The following is a 21,890-nucleotide window of genomic DNA, read 5'->3' on the forward strand; positions in this document are numbered from 1 at the left end:
GAGAAACACACCAATTTTTGAAATCTACCCATGTAGTTGAAATCCCTCATCCATGGTACCATTCTCCTAAATCTTTTCTCCACTGTGTCTGAAGCTGTGGCATCCTTCCTTGAGTGTGGTGCCCAGAATTCAACACAATAATCCTGCTTGAAGTTGAACCAACGTTTTATGAAGATTCACCATAATTTCCTTGACTTTGTTTTCTATGCCTGTCTGTAAAGTCCTGAATCCCCTAATCTTATTAACCATTTTTTAAGCTGTCTCTCTGTTCCTCTTGCTGCTTTCGAATTGTATGCTTTATTTTATATTTCTGCTCCTATTTCTCCCTAACAAAGCGTATGACATAGCACTTTTCCGCTTTATATTTTATCTGCCATATGTCCATTTATTCCAAGATCTCATCTCTTTCTTGTAACCCTACATTTATTTTCTTCAAGTATCTATTCTTTTTCTTTTGAAAATCTCGGTGAAACTGGATAAAAAGTTCTCAATCCTTCCAGGAATGCAATTGTTTCTCTCGATTTGAAATCTTGTCAATATCCTTTTGGCAATACTTCCAAGTTGTATGTTATCTGAAAATTTTGAAGTTCTGCCTCTACAACCAAGTAGCCAAGTCAAAGGCATTAATATAAATTATGAAAACAGTGGTCCTAGTACTGAACCTGGGAAACCCTACTGTGTACCTTGTTCTGGCCCCAAAAACAACTGTTCACCCCCACTCTCCGTTTGCTGTCACAAAGCCAACTTTGTATTCATGCTGCCAATGTCCCTATTGTTTCATGGGCATCAAGTTTCATGACATGGGTGATATGTGGCACTTTGTTGCTGGAGTTGGCAGAAATGGCAGAGGATGATCCTCTGAATGCGGAAGCTGATGGGGTGAAACATTTCTGAAGACAACAGGCGTCACTTCAACCGCATTGTTTTCATCAAACTCTCTCTCCCCTTCTCAAACATCAATCCAGTTATTTAAACATGATTTCCTTCAACAAATCCACGTTGTCTTCCCTCAATTATTCCACTGTTTTATTATGACTTTGGCAGCATCTTCTTTGGTAAATGCGGATGCAGTGTAGTCGTTTAGTATTTCAGCCATGCCTTCTATCTGATGTGTGGGTCTCCTTTTAATCTCAGCACCCCTCATCCTTATTTTTTGCTATTTATCTGTTTATAAAATTTTACCATGGAGATGTGTGATAAAACAGAAAAAATAATAGAGGGGAGTAATTACTTGTTTCGTTACTGTAGGTTCTATTTATCGAGTTTGTATCACTGGCAATATCAGGAGTTGGGCTGTGCATGGAGTGAAAATAGACACTTTAGTAGTGTGACATGTGTATTTATAATAACTTTGATGTTTTCTTTGTGGTGGATGGGGAATCAGACAGGCATTAGATAGATCAATTAACAATTTCAAATATATTTTCCTTGAGCCGACTGTGTTTAGATTTTCAATATCAATATAGGTCAATGGTGTTAAAATATTGACTTAACTGGCCTCAGGCTCAAGGGTCTATTCCTGTTCTACGCCCCTCTTTATTAAAACAATGGATCGCCAATGCATTTGCAACATTCTTATCAACTTGTGTTGTCACCTTCAATGATTTCTGTATGTAAGCATCCAAGACTCCCTAGTCCTGCATCAACTTTAAAATTGTGTTGTTATGGTTCATATTGTCTCTCCATATTTCTGGTAAAATGCATCACATCACATTTCTCGGCTTTTAATTGAATTGCACGTGACATGTGCCTGCACATTTCAACAGAATGTCTGTCTTCCAGACGTCGACCAATTTCCTCCTGAATGTTTTCGACTTTTCAAAGTTTGATGTCCATCTACATGCTTCAAAATTATGCTGAAACCCAAGACCAGGTCACTTATATATATCAGAAAGATCCCAAAACCTGAGGGAAAGAACTGTAGGATAGCCATCTGTATGAAAAAAAGTAACTGGTCACCACTGTTACCTGCTTTCTGTTACTGACCAATTTCATATCCACCAAATCACTGCTAACCTGTGTGATAAGTGGTATTTTATTAAATACCTTTTACAAGTTCAGGTATGCAACTTCAGTTGCACTGAAATCATCCAATCTCTCGTTATTTCATAAAATCATTCCGTCAAGTTAGTAAACTGCAATTTTCTCTTAATAAAAGTTGGGCTTTCAATTATCCGTATTAAAACAACTGCCAATTAATTTTGTCCTTCCAATATTTTCGCCACCATTCAGTTTAAGCTGATGGACCTGTCATTTCTGGGCTCCTCCCTCAGCACTTTTTTAACAAGGTCGTAACATTTGCATTGTTCCAGTCCGCTGTCAGTTGCCCTATATGCAAGGAGGAATGGAAGATTGGAGCCCAAGAGTCCGCAATGTCCACCACTATTTCCGTCTGCAACCTCTGATGTATCCAATTCAGGCCAAGAGAGTTTTCAAACTTGAGTGATGCAAACGATTAAGCGATTCATCGATATCTATTTTCACCTTTCCAATTGTTTTGTTACCCCCCCGCTTCACCAGAACATTGGAACCAGTCTGTCCTTCGGTGAAGACAGATGCAAATTTAATAATTTAGTGCCTAAGCTGTCGAGGGTCTCCCTCTGCACAGATACTGCTGAGGTTTTACAGTGATTTCTGGTTTTAGGCCCATAAAAAGACATGGGTTTTGGCCCTCATCTGTATCATTCTCCCTTTGACTACCCTGTTATTGTTGGTTTGTTTTAAACTATTTTAGGATTTTGTTTTATGTTAAACAATTCCAATGCATTCTTTACTGCTATTTTCAGATTTATTCTGTGATTATTGTATTCAAATTTATTCTCTGTTGAATATTGAAATTTTCACTTATCGGAAGCCTCCATTATCATTTTATTTTAATTTCGACATATTTAGTCATCTCGGAAAATCTAACCCTGGATGTCATTAAATTCTTTCTGCATGGATGTGTCTAAGTCTACCTCCGTTTTAAAGGTAACACATTACTAATTTACTGTTCTCACCACCCATTTTATTCCAATCAATCCGGGCTAGATTCCTTTTCACTTGACTCAGACTTCCTTGAAGTCAAGACTTTCTCTTTGGATATTCCACATCCAGAGACAGGAGATAATTTAGGAAACTGGGTCCAGTGAGGTCAGACAGTGTGCAACCTGGGGAGGATGGAGCCAGTGAGATCAGACAGTGTGTAACCCGTGGTGGGTGGAGCCAGTGAGATCAGACAGTGTGTAGCCCGGGGAGGATGGAGCCAGTGAGGTCGGACAATGTGTAACCCGGGGAGGATGGAGCCAGTGAGATCGGACAGTATGTAACCTGGGGAGGATGGAGCTGGTGACATTGGACAGTGTATAACCCGGGGAGGATGGAGCCAGTGAGGTTGGACAGCGTTGGACTGCCGCAATTATCATGATCGAGGTTGTTTAACAGAGATGATCTTCAAATATTGTCATTGAAGTAACAGCTAAATCACTCCCATTTGGATATTTTGCGACTTGAGATGAACTTACTGTTCACCGTGTTCCCAGCATTTTGTTTCCCTTCAGGGGAGAGTAAAATGCTGAAGGAAGGTCATCATCACCATCAGCTGCTCAACTTTGTGATCTGTATCTCTGTCGATACATCCCAAGTTCCTGTTAACTTTAACTTTCCCTACAGCAATACAAAATGCACTATTGGTTTCTATAGCTTCATATATTTAGTTCATATTCAAAGCGTTTCGATCTATTTTCTAGTCCAAATTAATCCAGGGTCCTTTCTCATTTAGTTTGTTTCTTCCCAGTGATTCCAGAATCTGTGCTGTTTTCATTTACACTTTGTTATCCAAACACTGCCCTTTTGAACAGCCCAGTTTTCTCTTTCCTCTGCTGCCACAGTCTGTGACAGCCTCTGAGATCTGCCTCCCACTATTCTGCCATATTCAAATGCTCAATCTGCCATTCACTCTCATTCTGCCCTAACATCCTGCCCGGAGCAGTCACTGCTCCAGAGTTCCTCGTCTCTGGCATTGGGCAGGTCATGCCCCTTGATTCATGTCTCTGCTCTAAAGCTGCTGATGGCTTTTAATTACAATGTCCGAAACTACCAGCACAAATGGTCTGAACTGACTGTGTGTGCTCTAGTTCAGTTGCCCTGAGTTTAAATGGCTGCACAGCCTGAAGAGGCTGAGAAATTGTAGCAGATCTCTGTTAGTATTGGAATGCACTGGAGTGGGATCAGAGTGAGTACAACCAGAACACTGTGCAGGAGGCTCAGGCCATCACATGATACACTGGGGCCTGGGATATGGATTGCTGTAGCGTGAAACTGGGTGAAATTCCTTCAGAGTCTTCCTGCCAAAGGCTCTACCCTCATCCTCAGCATCTCCACTGGTTTAGGACGACAAGTAATGGTGGGAACCAGATCTGGATCAGTTCAGAGAACATTCACCAGACTGATTCCTGGGATGAAGCGATTGCCTTGTGACAAAAGAAATAACGAGAGGTTAACTTATTGAAGCATATAAGATTCTGAGTTGGCATGACAGGATGGATGCTGACAGGATGATTCCGCTCGTGGGGCAGTCTAGAACAGTCTAGGGGGAAAGGTTTAAAAATAAGGGGTCCACAACTTAAGACTGAGATGAGGAATTTCTTCCCTGAGGGTTATTCAGTCGTGGAATCCTCTTCCACAGAGAGCAGTGGAGGCTGCATAATTGAACACATTCAAGGCTGAGCTAAACAGATTTTTGATGGTTGAGAGACAGTGGTTGTGGGGACAGGCAGGAAAGTGGAGTTAAATTCACAGTTAGATCAACTATAATCTCATTGAAAGGCAGAGCAGGTTCGATGGGCTAAGCAACCTACTGCTCGTTTTTCTCATGTTATTATTGGTCTGATCCATTGGCCTGAGTCCAACTGAGGGCCAGTATTTTGAGCCTTGGTCTCTCCATTCCCATCATCTGCTAAATCATATTCTCATCCACTTTTTATGCCCTTGGCCCCAATAAAACCCTTTCTGTCTCCCAATTCAATATGACCCATCCCTGCTCCAGTAAGACCATGGGAGGCATGTTGGAGAATTCATGACAGATAACCCCTTCAGTCATCCATCGCCAGATTTGGCTGGACTACGTAAACTACAGTTGGATGCTACTTTATTATTATTATTATTATTAATAATAATTATTCATTTACAGCATGTGGGCATCGATGGCGAGGCCAGCATCTATCTCTAATTGCCCTTGAGAAGGCGGTGGTGAGCTGCCTTCTTGAATTGCTGCAGTTCCTGCGGTGTAGGTACACCAACAGTCTTGTTAGGGAGGGAGTTTCAGGACTTTGACCCAGTGGCAATGAAGGAACGGCAATATATTTCCAAGTCAGGATGGTGAGTGGCTTGGAGGGGAACTTGCAGGTGATGGTGTTCCCATGTAGCTATTGACCTTGTCCTTCTAGATGGTAGTGGTCGTGGGTTTAGAAGGTGCTTCCTAAGGAGCCTTGGTGAGTTCCTGCAGCGCCTCTTGTATATGGTACACACTGCTGCTACTGTGCACCAGTGCCGGAGGGAGTGAATGTTTGTGGATGGGATGCCAATCAAGTGGGCTGCTTTGTTGGATGATGTCAAGCTTCTTGGAGCTGCACTCATCCAGGCAAGTGGGGAGTATTCCATCACACTCCTGACTTGTACCTTGTAGATGGTGAGCAGGCTTTGGGGAGTCAGGAGGTGAGCTACTCACCAGACGATTCCTAGCCTCTGACCTGCTCTTGCAGCCACAGTATTTATATGGGGAGGTGGTGGCATCGTGGCATTGTAACTGGGCTAGTATTCCAGAAACCCAGGTTAATGAGACTGCTTTGTGTTCGAACCCAGGATCCAATCTCACCAAGGCAGATGGTGAAATTTGAATTCAATGAAAATCTGGAATTAAAAGTCTAATGATGAAGTTATGCCTATTGAAAACATGAAATTCCCCCATGAAATCACTGCCGATTGTCATAAAAACCCATCTGGTTCACTAATGTTCTTTAGGTCTGGCCTACGTGTGACTCCAGACCCACAGCAATGTGGTTGACTCTTAAAAATACTCTCTGAACAAGGGCAATAAATGCTGGCCTCGCATCGTCCACGTCCCATGTAGGAATTAAAAGACAATATGGCTAGTCCAGTTCAGCTTCTGGTCAATGAATGTTGATAGTGGAGGATTCAGCGATGGTAATGCCTTTGAGATGATACCATAAACTGGACTATCTCCTTCACTAAACTCCTCCACTATCCACTAAACTGGATACTATAAACTGGACTATCTTCTCCGGCACCTTACTACTGCCTCAAAATAATTCTTCATTATCCCCTCATCAACAAACCCACAATGGAACATTCTCTATTTGCAAACTGCTGCCCGATCTCCAATCTCCCTTTCCTCTCCAGTCTTTTCACATTGTTGCCTCCAAAATTTGAACTGACCTTTCTGAAAGTTCACTTTTAGGGAACAAATAATCTGGCTTGCACCCTTCCTGCAGGACTGAAATGACTCTATCTAAGCCAGAATGATATTGTCTGTGACTATGGCCGAGGTGCACTATCCCCCCTGCTTCTTATCAACCTCTCTACAGCTTTGGCCATACTACCCCACTCCAATAACTGTCCTCCCTTGTCTAGCCAAGTGGAGCAACCCATGTCTGGTTCTATTGATACTGTCCAGACATGGCCGGGGAATCTTCTGAAATGCCTTTAATTGCCACCCTGCAGCGTTATCTCTGAAATGGCGCAAGGATCTTTCCTGCATTCCCTCCTTTCGCTTAAAAAAGAGTGGTTGTTGATCAGCCTCCCATTATGCACTGCTGGGTTTATTTTCCCTTCATTTGAACAGAAAATTAAATTCAATTGTATGTATAATTGGCCAGCAGCACCCCATTAATTCTTGCGTATGTGCTCTACACAGGGGCACCTAAATCCCACCATGGCTCCTGGAAAACCATTCTGAAAATGCTGCAATGTTTTCTTTCTCCTGTACAAAGTTAATGACCATGCATTTTCCCACATTGATCTCCAGTTGCTGTAGTTCTGCCCACTCATTTACATTGTCTACATCCCATTATAACATCCTGCTCAAACGACATAATTTACTGAACAACCAAGCCTCGGGAATTGTGCTGTGAGACTGGACAATTGCTATCTTCACTCCATGATTTAGGATGAGTGGGATAGTGAAACCAGAGAAATATGGGACTACCAGTATTGTTGCTGTGGAAGACAGAGCGATTTGCAGAGTATAGTTCAACAGAATATTAAAGACAGCACCTCAGATTGAATATACATTCGAAAATCTAATTGGAGTCTGGTGAGAATGACAAGAGTTATGAAATAAAGTTGAGGTAGTAATGTGATGGTATCAAACTTAAATGAGGCCTACATTGGTGTACTGTGTATTCCAGCTCTTTGGAAAGGTATAAAAACAAAATACTGCGGATGCTGGAATACTGAACTAAAAACAGAAAATGCTGGAAAACTCAGCAGGTCTGTCAAAATCTGTGGAGAGAGAAAAACAGAGTTAACATTTGAAGTCCATATGACTCTTCAGAGCTCATGAGAGGTAGAAATGTGATGGGTTTATTACGTTGAAAATGGGGTGGTGGGGGGAATTGGGGTGCTGGGGAGCAATGGAGCAGGTACAGCAAAACAGAAGGCCCAGGGTAGATTGTGGGTCAGGAAAGATTACACGACAAAGATATCGTGGACACAAGACAAAGAGGGTGGTAATGATAGCATTAAAGACTAAAGCAGGTGCTAATAGTAGCATAAAAGTCATTAATGTCTGAAAACAAGGCAGCAGAATGTATTAATAGCAGAACAAGGACCAACACTTTCTGAAAGCAAAACAGGATAAGATACAGACTGGCATTTGGAGATAGGGTTGGGGGACTTGTGTGGACGAGTGAAAAAAAATCAAAATCAGACAGTTCATGGTCTGAAATTGTTGAACTCAATGTTAAGTCCAGAAGGCTGCAAAGTGCCTAATCGGAAGATGAGTTGCTGTTCCTCCAGTTTGCATTGGGCTTCACTGGAGCATTGTAGCAGACTGAGGAATTAAATGTGAGCATGGGAACAGGATGATGAATTGAAATGGCAAGTGAAAGGAAGATTGGGGTCATGCTTGCAGATTGAGCGATGGATTTCCCCAAAGCGGTAACCCAGTTTGCGTTTAGCATCCCCAATCACTTTGTTCCTTTTCTTGCCCCATCACTATTCTCTGTGGCCCTGTAAGACTAATTATTCTGTCTTTTAATCTCTCCTGTCTTCCACCCTATCACAGGCCTTCCTTTTGTCCTTGTACCACAATCCCTTGCACGAAACCTACTACATCTCTAACTTTTCCCAGTTTTGGTGAAAGGTCGTTGACTTCAAACATTAACTCTGTTCACTCTCTACAGATGCTGCTTGACGTGCTGAGTATTTCCAGCATTTTTCTCTTTTCAGCATCCACAGTATTCTGCTATTCTCTTTACAACCTCTCTTTCTTCCTTTATTCAGTACCCACTCCTTCTCATATTTGGCTTCTGTGAAACGCCTTGGGATGTTTTTCAATGCCAAGGGCACTGTGAAATTGCAAGTGATTGTTCCTCTTGTGTGCTTATTGTGCTCGTATCAGCATGATTTTTTGCAGTGGATACACGAATTTTGTAAACTTACTCAAACTTGGTTATAAATTAATGTCGGAGAACAACTTCATATATAGTTTGGAGAAATGGCTGACCCAAGACTGAATCGCTTTTACATTTCCACAGTGGGAAAAGGAAAGAACACTGACTGATAGTTTGATTGGACATACAGGCCAAGTCACACACAAAGTGAGACACACATACAAGTGGAGACTTATGATTGTAATACATAAGTCACATATACCACTGGCATTTTCAGAGATTTTAAGAGCCCCAAAATATTCCACAAATAAATGCTGTGCATCACTTCACGGTTTAGTTACCTGATTTATAACATTCTGCATTAGTGGTAAATGTTATCAGCTCCTACACTACATTAGTCAGGTTCTGGCATGACAGGAGATAGGATAAATATATTGAAATTGAAGCACCAACCCCAGGACAGATCTTCATGAAAACATGGACAATGTCACTGCCCATGGAGACCAGGGGAATTGCAGCCACAAATACATTGTAGGTGTGGATAGATATCAGATTTATAAAATACCATAATTTAATATCTAAACTCAAGAAATCAAAAAATTTAAACAAACATTTGTAAATTTAAAAATAAATCATTCAATTCTGCTTGACTGTACAAAACAGTTAAGTATCATTAAATTCATCAATTTGCCACATTTTCCTTCAAAATATTCCCTGCCTTGGGAATATGTCTGGTTTTACCCTGCACTGTGTGGATAAATCTTACCAATGGGTGCTTCCAGTGTGGAGTATTGGTCAATGGTAGCCAATCCGGAACTGTTTTGGAGATCGGAGGAACTCGCTGGATTTCACTGGGCAGCTTTCTGTGTAACACCTGATGTGGAGAGTTGATTGTAATACTTGGAAATTCCCGATCCCAGAGCTAACAGCTGCTGTAATGATGGACAGGAGGGACTGACATATGGTTCACAAGGCAATGTTCTCATTCTCATTTTAATATTTCCATCTAACCCTCCTACTCTTGATATATTTATTACAGAGCATCTGGGAATACCTGTCACCACCATGGCTGAAAGTTCAAATAGGGGAGAAGATCTAACACCTTCAATAAGAGTGAGACTGAACATTGGTAGGTTCACAAGATCCTTCAAGATATCATTTCTTCCTGAAACAGGCCCCTGAACTCGAGCAAGAGCTCACGCAGGAAGAGGGAGCATGACACTGGCAGTATGGAAAGAGGGAAGTGAGTGACCATCTAGACGAACATCACAGTCACAGGTGAAGGGAGACCCTGAGCACTGGAACTGACCAGTAGATACCTGGTATTGGGGACGGTAAGGTGGGTAGAGCCAGTGACTCAGAGCAGGGTCTTCCTGAACAACAGTGTGACACCAGGGAGCAGGAAGTCACCGAGTGAGGTGAGGGTGAATGGTAGTTGGGACATAGGAATAGGAGAGTGATAGAGTGATATTGGTGGGAGATTCTATCATCAGGGGAATAGACAAACACTTCTACAGCCCTGAGCAGGTCACTAATGGTAAGTTTCCTGCCAGGTACCAGAGGAAAGGACATCCTGGAACTGATGCTTAGAAAATAAATATTACAACTTAAGGAATTTCATAGCCAAGGTTTCAGGATTGTGACCTCTGGATCATTTTGCACTGGGCCACTTGAGGAGGGGAATATGAGACAGGTCAAAGTATGGTTGCAGGGTTGGTGCAGGAGGGAAAGGTTCATGTTTTCAGCATTAGAATGAATTCAAGGGGAAGGGAAAGGATAGCCATGATTTGATTTTCTCTTTTAGATTCTTTCATGGGATGCGGGTGTTGGTGACAAGGCCAGCAGTTGTTGCCCGTCATCCAATTGTCCCTGAACTGAGTGGCTTGCTAGGCCATCTCAGATGGCAGTTAGGAGTCAACCACATTGCTTTTGGTCTGGAATCTCATATAGACCAGACTAGGTAAGGACAGCAGATATCCTTCCCTAATGGACAATAGTGGACCAGATGGATTTTTATTTTTACAAAAATCATTGATGACCATTATTAAGACCAGCTTTCAATCTAGATTTTACAAATTAGTTGAATTTAAATTCCACCATTTGCTGTGGTGGGATTTCAACCCAAGGCCTCATAGCATTAGCCTGGGCCTCTGGATTACTAGCCCAATGACATTACCATGAAGCCACTGTCTGCCCCCAAGCCACCAATAATAATGGTTTTACAGAGTAGGTGAATGAAGCAGTGAGAAGGGTATCAGCTGATCTGTCTTGAGGTCAAATATTTGGATCCGAGAATAGAGAAAGGAATTAATAAAACTGTTGGAGCTGAAACTGTTAAATAGGAAGTTCCATGATTTTGACCCTGTGACGGTGAAGAAATGACAACATATGTCTAAGTCAGGAAGGTATGTGACTTGGAGGGGTAAGTGCTGCCGTTGGCAATCCCATCTAGCTTCTTCATGTAGCCATCTGGGTGGTGCAATGGATTAGTTATAAGACAATGTTTAAAATTTCAAAGGATTCATTGGAAACGACCCTGATAGCAACATTTTCAAGAGAGTGAAAAAAATAATTGTGGATTCCTGTATTAATAAAGTGTTTTATAAGGGTTCAAGGACACAAAGATGTTCCTGGGAGTTATATTAATATATAATCTGCATGTATACCATTAAGGATTATGAAATGAAGCAGCACCTTTTTAAATCAGTTTTAAAGGTTGCTGAGGAGTGAAGATGATTAGACAAAGAGGCTGCTCTGTAAGGAAACTCCTGGAATCAGTATTTAAAGGTCAAATTAGTGAATATTTAGAGATACAGGGGAGGCTGGAACAGAAAAACTGGATGTAAGTCATTTTTGAAAAATTTGTCCAATTGTTGAGAACAGGCACAGGCAGTTTGTACAAGTTTATGATGGATTTAAAGATAGATTTTATGCTGTTTAAGGGGAGGTAGAGCAAAATAGGTGGGAGCTAAGGAGAGATTGACAAAGGTGTCATGGACACAGGACAAAAGGAGTGTTAATGGTAGTTTTAAAGATTAAAGAAGATGCTGATAGTGCATTAAGGTAAGATAGCAGAACGTGTCAATAGTAGAACAAGGGTCAGCATTCTGTGAAAGCACAGCATAGAAACCAGTGACAGATGGCACAGTGGGAGGAAGGGGGTTTAGGGAAAAAGGATAAAAAAAAGCATGTAAAAATGCATTAAAAAATTAATAAAGGAATAAAAATAAAGAAATAAAAAATACAAATAAATTAAAATAAAACATTGGATTAAAAATGGGTAAAGATGGAAAAGAGAGTTCATGGTCTAAAGTTGTTGAACTCAATGTTAAGTCCAGAAGGCTGCAAAGTGCCCAATTGCAAAGTGAGGTGCTGTCCCTCCAGTTTGCATTGGGCTTCACTGGAACACTGTTGAAGGCCAAGGACGGACATGTGGGCTTGAGAGCAAGATTGTGAGTTGAAATGGCAAGCGAAAGGAAGGCCCTAGTTATGCTTGTGGTCTGAGCGAAGGTGTTCTACAAAGTGGTCACCCAGTCTGCATTTAGTCTCCCTGATATTGGGGAGACTGCATTGAGATCAGCGAATACTGTAGATCAAATTGAAGGAGGTGCAAGTGAAGCTCTGCTTCACCTGAAAGGAGTGTTTGGGCCCTTGGACAGTGAGGAGGGAGGAGGTAATGGGGCAGGCATTGCACCTTCTGTGATTACCTGGCAAGATGCTGTTGGAAGTTGATGAGGAGTTGGGGGTGATGGGACCATGGTGTCACAGAGGGAATGATCCCTATGGAATGCTGATGGGGTGTGAGGGGAAGATGTGTTTGGTGGTGGTATCATGCTGGAGTTGGCGAAAATGATGGAGGATGATCCTTTGAATGTGGATGCTGGTGGGGTGAAAAGTGAGGACAAGGGGGGCCCTGTCATGGTTCTGGAGAGGGGAAGGTGTGAGAGCAGAGTCACGGGAGATGTCAATCACAGTAGGGGGGAACCCTAGGTTAAGGATAAAGGAAGACATGTCAGAAGCGCAGTTTCGGAAAGTAGCATCATCGGAACAGATGCGACGGAGGTGAAGGAACTGGGAGAATGGGATTGAGTCCTTACAGGAAGCAGGGTGTGAGCTGCAGACGAGGCAACAGCAGCTTCCCCAAGTGCCTACTCACTTGTACACTTGGCAATCATCTGAGTCCTTTCATTTCAAATGCTCTTATTCGAGCCTCATCGCTCTTCTTCATGGTCCAGCTTTCACAGCCATACAATGTCATTGGCCATATACCTATCTGTTTATCTGTTCATTCCAGGGTTGCAGGTTTTGTATTGAAATGTATTTTGTAAACTCCTTGTGCTCAGTGAGTGATTCAAACAAAGCTGTAAACAGGTAAAGAGAAACAACTCAATGATGTGTGTGCTGAATTAGAAGTGGAGAATCGGAAATGCAATATGCATAAACTTTTCCCAACAGTTTAATCAATTACGTGAAAGTTTCAACCTCGCCTGTATTGCATTCAGTCAGCTTCCGGCAAGAATTAAATGGAAGTGAAGAAAATTGCTGCACAATGGTACGAATACTGTGAGTATCTTTACAAGGAAATGGTGAGTAGGAAGTTAAAGCCCAAGTTGAACATGAGCCTCCTGCACGTTGAGCTGAGATACAGTGGGCCGTTCATCAGAGGGCCAGATGCAAGACCACAGGCTCTCACAATTTACCAGCGGAATTACTGAGGATGGGAGGAAAGCAGTTCAAGGCAGCCCACCACCACCTGCTCAAGGGAAATTGGAGATGACAAATAAATGCTGGCCTAGCCAGTGACACCCACATTCCGTAAATGAATATTTAAGAAGTGCTTTCAGAAGGTGAATTCCTGAGCAGAATTTTGCTCGTGTGTGAGATCAAAGCAATTGTTCTTTAATTTGTACACTGTTTCAGGCCACCTTTCTTCAGAAGAGTGATAAAGGTGGAACCAATCTAGTCCTCTGGACAATTGCCATTCTCTCACAGCGTCACACATATTCTATACATCCTATCCAGTACCGATTCTCCTCCCATCTTCAGTAATTCCACTGGTAAATTGTGAGAGCCTGTGGTCTTACCTCTGGCCCTCTGATGAATGGCCCACTGTATCTCAGCTCAACGTGCAGGAGGCTCATGTTCAACTTGGCCTTTAAGTTCCTACTCACCATTTCCTTGTAAAGATACTCACAGTATTCGCATCACTGTGTAGCAAATTTTTTCGTTTCCGTTTAATTCTTGCTGGAAGCTGACAATGCAATGCAGGCGAGGTTGAAACTGTCGTATCACGACACAACTACGAGAACACTAGCTTGTTAGAGGCAAAACTATATTTATTCAAGCATGCTTGGGAGTAGGCTGCTCAGGACACCTCACGTGGGTCCTAGTCAGTCTACTTACCAAAACAGAGAATTACAGCTCATAACTGGAAGTTCACACCACATAAGGTCCGTACATCAGAAAATCACAGTTATGCCATTGTTAGCATGTACATAGGGCGAACACAGTAATACAATTACAGGCAGATGGTACATTTCACAATAAGACAGGAGACAGTTTAACTACAACTATGTAGATAAAGATTACATAAATTACCATATCAGCAGATTTAATCAGGGCACCATTGTTTCATCTAGCACATAACAGGACGCAGCTGTAACCACAAACTTTTCAAAGATACTCCACGTGATTAGTTTACACTGCTTGATTAGTTTACACTGCTTGATTAGTTTACATCATTCCTTACTACAATATAATCACTTTTAGCGGCTCGGTTGAAGATGATGGCGGCGTCGGCTGGGGGCGCCCGTGTGGTGGGTTCGGTCAAGGCGGTGAAGCCTTTTCTGTCCCGGAACCAGAGCGAAGCCAAGCGTCGGGTGCGGGAGCTTTACCAGGCCTGGTACCGGGAGGTGACCAACACCATACATAAATTCTACCTGGATATCACAGTGAAACAGGGACGGGATAAAGTATGGGAAATGTTCATGAAAAATGCCCATGTAACTGACCCCCGGATTGTCGACTTGCTGGTGATTAAGGGTAAAATGGATCTTGAAGAAACTATTAAAGTGTGGAAGCAGCGGACACACATCATGCATTACTTCCATGAAACAGAAATACCCCGACCCACAGATTTCCTCTCCAGGTTCTATGGGGGACATGAGGTGTAAATATTGAGAGAAAATGGCTATTGTAAAATAAATATTAAAAAATAAATAAAAAATCTTGTAATGTTAAAAAAAAATAATCACTTTTAGACCATTTAACCCATTAGACACCTTAGCTGACTAAAGCTCTATTCCACATTTCCCCGCTTTTGTCCTTTAAAGGACAATCCTTACAGCCTGTCATATTCAGACCACTGGGTATTAACCTCCAGCAAGGTCAAGTCTTTCTTAAGTCGGTTTACTGTCCAGGCATTAATCTTTTTCTTTAGGAAAATCGCTAGGATGATCAAAATGACTAATACCAATGCTTGGAGGATTACTAGTACATGGGAAAGTATTCTCAACCAAGGGTGCACATTTACATTCATACCCCAGTTCCATATTCTCTCCCACCATTAGGTTACATTTTACTATACATGCTCCTGCAAACATCAAAACCACAATCTTACCAAATCATTGTGGTGCCATTTTCTAGTGTGACAGTTTCTACTTTGCATTGTACATTTTGAAGCAGTTAATAGTTTTAGCACTCTGGATTATTCCTTTCAGAACTGGTTACACTGTCACAGGGTTCTGTACATCCTTCTGTTGCAGGGACCTTTTTGCAGGGAGAGGCGTGTATTCACGTTGGCTTCCCTTCAAGCTTTAAAGCCATATGGGTAGTCAAAAGCACCAGGTACGGTCCCTCCCAATGGGATTCCAGACAATTCTTCCGACCGAAGGTCTTTACGAACACGTGGTCCCCTGGCTCATAGATATGGCAGACCTCAGCAGTTGCTTCTTTCTGTGCTTCTTTTACCTTATTTGAGTTATTTACCCATAGCCGTGTTGGCACTTGCTGAAGTAATTCCTGTTCCTGTTGTCCCGCTGTTTTCGGGGCGGAATCATCTCCCGGTTGTTGGTGCTCAAACATTGTGAGAATCCTCCTTCGAGTAATGACGATCCTTACCTCGGAGTCCAGTAAAACATCAATTCTTCCATAGGGCGTCAGACTTGAGTATGTGGGTTTCCGAGTCGAGAGTCGCTTAACCATCGGGCCCAAATCTTTTGCGTAGTGGCCGGGACGAACATACAAGATGCAATGTCGTGCTGATATGTCTGCATGATGGAATATCAGCTTCGCTTTTGCTGGCAAATCAATTTGCAAGGCTATTCCTTCATTGCCCATATAAATGTTTCCTGTTTCCAAAAGAAAGAATAATCCCACTTGTGGGGCAGCCATTATTGCATAGTCCTGGTCATGGCCTTCCTTAACATAATATGCCGTACAATGTAACTCATAGTGCCATCCCTGATGGCCCGGGGGGGGGAGGGAGGGGAGGTGCTCAGGGCTGACGGCATTTACAAGCCCAATGTCCTTGTTGTCCGCAATTGTAACAATTGAAATTATCTCTGTTCTGCCTTCCTCCATACCTCCCTCTGCCTCTTTGCTGGCGCCCACTGTACGGTGGGCGCGGAGCAGGTTCAACCAGACCCGTGTACATAAGCATCTCGTTCATATTTTTTTTTAAAGGGTTTCTGCTGCTGATGCTGATTCTGGTGTTGGCAATGTTGCAGCACACTCATTACCTCAACCAGGGGTTTGGCTTCCCATCGAATGCAATTTGTACAGAACATATTCTTTATACCGGGTTGCATACCGTTTACAATAACATTAACCATTGCAGGTCCTCCTTCACCCTCTTTTAGACCTGAACATTCTGAAAACACTTTTCGTACTCGTTTAGCATAATCACCCAGGTCTTCGCCTGGTTTCTGCTGTGTAGCATTAATTCTAAAGCAGTCTACAACCTGGGGGTAACAGTCCCTTATGGCTGTTAAGATTCGATCCCAGAGGCTAGTGAGCTCGGCCCATGGGGTAGGTCCTTCCGGCTATTCACTTTTGTCCTTATCTGTTTCCATTTTTTTGATCCCACTGGGGTTGTTTTATCTTGCCTCTTTTTGATTCTAGAGCTCCTCTTAAGTGCACTAATTTATCGAGATCCCAAGTGCCTTCCAATGCTTCCTGGGTCATCTCGGGTGATCTAATTCTGTTTTTAAAAAAATTTACTCTGGGCGGGCCATAATTCTGATGCATATAATATGCCGGCATTCCCTTAGCGGGGACGGGAATATCCCCTTTTGCTGCAGCTGCTCCCATACTGATTCCTACGCCGTACCTGTCTCCTTAGTTCACTTGAGACACCCGGTGTTCTCTCTCTTTCCCTTATACCTTCAAACACATTCACAGACAGGCTGCGGATCACAGATGGGCAGCGGATCCTTTCTTAGCACGCTCAATATTTACTTACTGGCTTACCTCTCTTGCTTACTGCGGACCTGGCTGTCACAACCTCAGGGACTCAAATCCTAGGTAGGGTAGGCACGGGATCCCAGATCTCTCTTTTTTTGCTCTCCAACAGTCAGGCTATGGCAGAGGTGTACTGCTCATGTCGAGCACCTGCATGCGTACCGGCAGTGGACAGACTCTGGTAAGTAAAATCTTACCTTATTTATATACCGGTTGAGTCATGCGTTGCCAGGGCACTACCGTTCTGTCTCGCTTAGGCAGTCACACTTGCCATCTCGGTGGAACCTCCAAGAAAGTACTGTTGAATCGCAACACAACTACGAGAACACTGAGTTGTTAGAAGCAAAACTATATTTATTCAAGGATGCTTGGGAGTAGGCTGCTCAGGACACCGCACGTGGTTCCTAGTCAGTCTAAGACCCTGAACAGAGAATGCAGCTTCGTTTATACCACTCATAACAGGAAATTCATACCATATAAGGTTCGTACATCAAGAAATCACAGTTATATGATGGTTAGCACGATCAAAGGGAGTAATACAATTTCAGGCAGATGGTACATTTCACAATAAGACAAGAGACAGTTTAACTACAACTATGTTAGATAAAGATTACATAAATTACCATATCAGCAGTTTTAATCAGGGCACCATTGTTTCGTTTAGCACATAACAGGACGCAGTTGTAACCACAAACTTTTCAAAGATACTCCGCATGATTAGTTTTATACTGCTTGATTAGTTTACATCATTCCTTACTGCACTATAATCACTTTTAGACCATTTAACCCATTAGGCAATTTAGCTGACTAAGGCTTTATTCCATAAAGTTAAGAAAAAAGTTAAAGATAGTAGTATCTGAAAGCAATAGTAATAAAAATACCTTTAAAGGTTGTCTGTGCCTTGAGGCTTTCGAATGTCGGAAGATATACGGCTAAAAAGTTCAGAAAGTGCACTAACCCTTGGGGCAGCTGCCACAATGCCGAAATGCCACTGTTTAAGGCCTTTCAACCATAGAACACTGAGGGGCTGGAAACTGAAAAATCCCATCGGACTATATGATTGAAATGTAATAAACATTGTAAATATTGACTGTGATTATACCTGGAGAGAATAACATTGGAGAATTGGAAGAAACTGATTTGTTTTGCACTTTATGCAATGTCAATGTTGAACAGTTGCAAGATTTTATAAATCTTATGAAGAAAGTACAGTTTTGGGACAACATATATTTTAATTATTCATTGCCCCCCCTGTACCTTTTTACATTGAATTTATCTCAGTTAATATTAGCATAATTGAAATCCGTTATGATCAATGCCATATTGATTCTATACTTCTCAACCATTTCTAAACATATATGCTCATTAATCTCTTTCTGACTGTATGAACATCTGTGGTACGCTCCCAACAGTATGATTGTCCCTTTTTTGTTCCTCAGTTCGAACCATATGGGATTATTTAAGGATGCCTTGATGATTACATTATACATTAATGTTAATGTTAGTAGAAGAGAGATAAATATCCTCACCTCCTACAGTGTTCATCAGTCAGGTTTTGACACAATGAGAGATATGGTGAATATATTCAGTAGAAACACTAACCAGGACACATCTCACATAGACAATGTCACTGCCCAGAGGAACTGGTTATATAGGTTAGTGGATCGATATCATTCATAAATTACCAGAACTTAATATTAAAATTAATCAAATCAAAAATATTAAACACAAATCTGACAATAATACAATCCCGCCATACTACTTAACACCAAGTGAAGGATCATTTAATTCACCAATGATCACCGAGACCCACATATCCTTTCAGAATATTCTCCGTCTCTGAAATGTCTGGTTTTGTCTTGCACTGTGTGAGTAAATCTTATCAATTGGCTTTCCCAGATGGGAAACAAAAACAGAATTACCTGGAAAAACTCAGCAGGTCTGGCAGCATTGGCGGAGAAGAAATCAGTTAACGTTTCGAGCCTTCATGGCTCTTCGGCAGAACTGAAGCATAGTTAGGAGAAGGGAGAAATATAAACTGGTTTAAGTTGGGGGGGGAGGGGGGGGCGGGGGGCGCGGGGGGGGGAAGAGAGACGTTGAGGGTGTGGTGATTGTGGGCTAAGGCCTTTCAACCATAGAACACTGAGGGCCCCCCCCCACCTTAAACCAGTTTATATTTCTCCCTTCTCCTAACTATGCTTCAGTTCTGCCGAAGGGCCATGAAGGCTTGAAACGTTAACTGATTTCTTCTCCGCCGATGCTGCCAGACCTGCTGAGTTTTTCCAGGTAATTCTGTTTTTGTTTTGGATTTCCAGCATCCGCAGTAGCTTTTAGCTTTTTGTTTTTATTTCCCAGATGGGATCCCATCTGAAACTGAGTTGTGGAGATCAGTGAAACTCACTAGATTTCACTGGACAGCTGTCTGTGTCACGCCTGATGTAGAATGGTGAATATAATACTTGGAAAGTGCTCCTTCCCACGATTAACAGCTGTTGTACTGATGGGGAAGGATGGACTGATATGTTTAACAAGGCAATGTTATCCTTATCAATTTAATATGTCTGTTTAACTTACCGATTAATATATGCATTACAGAGCATCAGAATCTGGGAATCCCTGTCACCAACATGGCTAAAGATTCAAACAGAGGACTAAGGTCAACATCTTCAGCAAGAGTGAGAACGGACAGAGGCAAGTTCAGAAAAAAATAAAATAAAATGTAATTTATGCCCTGATGAAGGGTCCAGCAAGAACCTGCAGCACACACAGGAAGAGGGAGCAAGATAGAAAAAGGAAAGTGCATGACCACCTAAAGGGTCATCACAGTCACAGGTTGAGGGAGCCCTTGAGTACTGGAACTGTCCAGTAGATAGAATGGGACTGTAAGGTGGATAAGGACAGTGACTCGGAATAGAATCTTCCTGATCAACAATACAACATTTGTTTTCTTTATGTTTTTTCATGGGATTTTGCTGGCCACGTCAGCATTTGTTGCCCATTCCTAATTGCCCCTGAACTGAATGGCTAGCTAGACCATGGCAGAGGGCATTTAAAAGTCTGGAGTCACATGTAGGTCTGGTCTGGTGAGGATAGAGGATTTCCTTCCATGAAGGGCATTAGTGAACTGGATAGGTTTTTATGAGCATTGATGATAGCTTCACGGTCACCATTACTGGGACTAACTTTATATTCCAGATTTATTGAAGGAATTCAAATTCCACCTATCCCGAGTGAGAGGCCGGTGGGACACAGGAATAGGAGAATGATAGTGGCGGGAGATTCTATAGACAGGGGAATAGAGAGACTCTTCTACAGCCCTGAGCAGGTCACAAATGGTAAGTTACCTCACTGGTACCAGAGGGAAGGACATCCTGGAACAGGTGGGACCATCTCTGGGAAACAGAGTACAGCAGAAAATATCTATGGTCAGAACCAATAACAGAGATAGAAAGGTATTTATAGAGAGAATATAGAGACAGAGGCACTGAAGTAAATGAACTAGGCCTCAAGGTAATGGATCTCCAGGTTGTTTTGCACGGGTCCATTTAAGGAGGTAAATATGAGGCAGGTCAATGAGCTGTTACAGGACTGGAGCAGGAGGGAAGGATCATGTTCTTGAGGCAGTAGATTGAGTTCAGGGAGAAGGGAAGGGACAGCCACGTTCTGAATCCAGCAACAACAATGGTTTTATAGAAAAGGTGAATGGAGCAGTGGGAAGGGTGTCTGCTGAGGTTAATGGAGGGTGGGAAATATACAGATCTGAGACTAAAGAGTGAAATTTAATAAATTGCTGGAGCAGAAACAGAAATTAATGAAAGGTTATTAGAAATAAGGAAGGAGGTTTCAAAACAGAGAGAGATAAAGTCAATTGGTAATGAAGAAATTCATCAGAATCATCATGTGTGCTCTATCTAAAAGCAGGTCCTTCGCTTATGGTAGCCTTTCCATGTCTCTATCCTATACCTTTTCATTAGCCAATAACTTACTTCAATTTTCAAGCCATTTAACATTGATATTCTCTTCCTTTTCCTCTCTTTCCATGAAGTAATTCTGGTCGCCACATTACCAGAAGAACATGGAGGCGTTGGAGAGGGTGCAGAGGAGGTTTACAAGGATGCTGCCTGATCTAGAGGTTATTAGCTATGAGGAGAGGTTGGACAAACTCAGATTGTTCTCACTAGAGCGACGGAGATTGAGGGGCGACTTGAAAGAAGTTTACAAAATTATGAGTGGCATGGACAAAGTAGATAGAAGCTTTTTCCCAGCGTGGAACAGTCAATTAATAGAGGATGTAGCTTTAAGGTGAGAGGAGAAAACTTTAGAGGAGATGTGCGGGGCAAGTTTTTTATGCAGAGGGTAGTGAGTGTCTGGAATTCGCTGCCAGAGGAGGTGGTGGAAGCAGGTACGATAGTGGTGTTTAAGAGGCAGCTTGACAAATACATGATTAGAATGGGAATGGAGGGATACGGACCCCGGAAGTGCAAAATGTTTTAGTTTGACAGGCAATATGATCGGCACAGGCTTGGAGGGCCGAAGGGGCTGTTCCTGTGCTGTACTTTTCTTTGTTCTATTTGTTCTAAGTCCTCCCTCCATATCGTCTCATACAAATCCGTTTTCTCCTAAAATGTGCTCTACCCAGACTCCCTGTCTGTTCCTAATTACGTTCAACAAATTTCTTTGTTCGTTCACTCTCCTCAGCACTTCATTATTTGCGACCTTTTCTGTTCAGCTCATCCTTTCCATTTTCCTCCTAATCCACATTTCAAAGCTATTTAGGAAATTAGCCTCCTCTTTCTGTAAGGTCAAAGTCTCACATCC

Source organism: Cetorhinus maximus, chromosome 35 (genome assembly GCF_964194155.1).
Source record: "Cetorhinus maximus chromosome 35, sCetMax3.hap1.1, whole genome shotgun sequence".
NCBI classification, from domain to species: domain Eukaryota; kingdom Metazoa; phylum Chordata; class Chondrichthyes; order Lamniformes; family Cetorhinidae; genus Cetorhinus; species Cetorhinus maximus.